This window comes from Etheostoma cragini, chromosome 12, assembly GCF_013103735.1.
Source record: "Etheostoma cragini isolate CJK2018 chromosome 12, CSU_Ecrag_1.0, whole genome shotgun sequence".
NCBI classification, from domain to species: domain Eukaryota; kingdom Metazoa; phylum Chordata; class Actinopteri; order Perciformes; family Percidae; genus Etheostoma; species Etheostoma cragini.
The window spans coordinates 1,072,429-1,075,362 of NC_048418.1; positions in this window are offsets into that span (position 1 = coordinate 1,072,429).

The window sequence follows — 2,934 nt, forward strand, 5'->3', positions numbered from 1 at the left end:
TATTTTGTGTGCTGCTGTAACACTGTAATTTCCCATTTTTTTGGGATCAATAAATATCTATCTATCTATCTATCTATTCTCTGGTTCTCCTCGCTACTCTGAAGCTTCTCGGCCATCTTATCCCACCTTGTTTCATAAAAGTTGGATGAAGGCGATGAATAAAACATGCAGAGTGCATTGCTGAGGAGTGGACCCTGCTACTCCACCGGAAACACAATCACTCGCCGGGTTACACCGTCGGACGGAAAAAAACAAAAACACCAAAAAAACAACACAGATGTTCACTCGGCAGATAGTCCTGATTCCACAAGAGTTTGTTATGCTTCATTCAAATGTTCCTCCAGTTTCTCTCCTTTTCACTCTTGTCTTTTTAAAGTAGTTTCATTCAACTTTGGGATAAACGCACTTTTTATTAACAACACGTCCCAGTTAGAGAGGAAATGCCCCAAACTGAAAAATAAAAATAAAAATTGTATTCACCGTTATAAATGCCGATACCGATGGATCGGAAAATGCCTAATATCGGCCAATAATGTCGGCCTGCTGATACATTGGTCGGGCCGACCAATGTATCAGCAGGCACACTATAGAGGTCATAGTGAGCAGGTAGGTTCTGGGTTCGAATCCAGGTCGTTCAGTTAGCACTCAAATCCAGGTTTTTCAGTTACCACTTCTTCCTCACAGCAAGAAGGTTCTTGGTTCGAATCCAGGTTGTTCAGTTAGCACTTCTGCCTCACAGCAAGAAGGTTCTTGGTTTGAATCCAGGTCGTTCAGTTACCACTTCTGCCTCACAGCAAGAAGGTTCTTGTTTCGAATCCAGGTCGTATAGTTAGCACTTCTGCCTCACAGCAAGAAGGTTCTTGGTTCGAATCCAGGTCGTATAGTTAGCACTTCTTCCTCACAGCAAGAAGGTTCCTGGTTCGAATCCAGGTCGTTCAGTGAGCACTTCTGCCTCACAGCAAGAAGGTTCTTGGTTCGAATCCAGGTCGTTCAGTTAGCACTTCTGCCTCACAGCAAGAAGGTTCTTGGTTCAAATCCAGGTCGTTCAGTTAGCACTTCTTCCTCACTGCAAGAAGGTTCTTGGTCCGAATCCAGGTTGTTCAGTTACCACTTCTGCCTCACAGCAAGAAAGTTCTTGGTTCGAATCCAGGTCGTATAGTTAGCACTTCTTCCTCACTGCAAGAAGGTTCTTGGTCCGAATCCAGGTCATTCAGTTGGCACTTCTTCCTCACAGCAAGGAGGTTCTTGGTTTGAATCCAGGTCGTTCAGTGAGCACTTCTGCCTTACAGCAAGGAGGTTCTTGGTTTGAATCCAGGTCGTTCAGTGAGCACTTCTGCCTTACAGCCGGAAGGTTCTTGGTTCGAATCCAGGTCGTTCAGTGAGCACTTCTTCCTCACAGCAAGAAGGTTCTTGGTTCGAATCCAGGTCGTTCAGTGAGCACTTCTTCCTCACAGCAAGAAGGTTCTTGGTTCGAATCCAGGTCGTTCAGTGAGCACTTCTTCCTCACCTTCTTCCTCACAGCAAGAAGCTCCCTGGTTCGAATCCAGGTCGTTCAGTGAGCACTTCTTCCTCACAGCAAGAAGGTTCTTGGTTCGAATCCAGGTCGTTCAGTGAGCACTTCTTCCTCACAGCAAGAAGGTTCTTGGTTCGAATCCGTGTTATTGTGAGCAGGTGGAGGTTTGATGGAGGTGTCCCGTCCAGCTGCCTGGAGGATGGAGGACAGAGGCCGCACGGGGACCAGGTGGTCACAGGTTCAACTCCCTCAACTGACACCCGCAGGTAGGAAAATTTGTGTTTTAATATATTAAATTTTATTTTAACTAATATAGCATCTTATTAGAGAAGCTACGCATGGCTTACAAAAAAAGGGAAGGCTTGTATTTCTGGTGTGTGTGTGTGTGTGTGTGTGTGTGTGCTGTCTTTTTGAGTGCTACGTGTATGTTTGAACCTGCATTGATGTTTTTTGGGGGGGTTACGGTTGATAATTAGCCGACTGGCTAACACTGGAACATTTACAGGAATGCTGATTAATGTGTGTTGTCCTTTATAAATAAAAAACACTATATTATGGGATGTAATGTGATTTATCCAATCACCACCCATCTTTCCACTTCCAGGGTTTGCTCCGCTGCTGCAGGAAATTCCATTGGATGCATGTCTTTTCTGTCCCCATCCTCCGTCTTTGTGTTGGCGCTCTAACCTGCGGCTGATTTCTGAGGACTATGGTTACCTGGTCCTCAGGTCTCTGCAGGGTAAATCCAGACAGCTAGCTAGACTATCTGTCCAATCTGAGGACTATGGTTACCTGGTCCTCAGGTCTCTGCAGGGTAAATCCAGACAGCTAGCTAGACTATCTGTCCAGTCTGAGTTACTGTTGAAGGATTGAACCTTCTTCTGAACATACACAACAACTTCCTTCTCAAGGCTGTTTAGCAGCGGCACCGTGGCTCTGTCCGGCGCTTAGCACCGCCCAAGATGATTGTGATTGGTTAAGAGGAATGCCAATAAACCACAGCACGTTCTTTTCCTCATATCCCAGAATGCTGTGCGTCAGACCTTCCTCCAGCATTTGTCTGATTGTTGCTCGGACATCAGCCGGTTCAAAAGTTCACGAGGAGATTTAATGGAGAGGAGGAAAGAGGAAGGTCCATTTTTATCAGCGTTGCCATGGGAACGGGCGGAGCTGCTGGGAAGCAGACGGGTGGAGTCACATTATTGCTTTTTCAATCACGACTCCTTCTTCTTCTTCTTCTTCTTCTTCTTCTGCTTCCAGGTAATTAGTCAAATCCTTAAAGGAGAAAAACTAAAGGCCATCGAGTCACCAATCAATCTGTTTTAACATTCTTCTTCCAATCATTGTGTGTGTGTGTGTGTCTGTGTGTGTGTGTGTGTGTGTGTGTGTGTGTGTGAGAGTGTGTGTGTGTGCGTTTATGT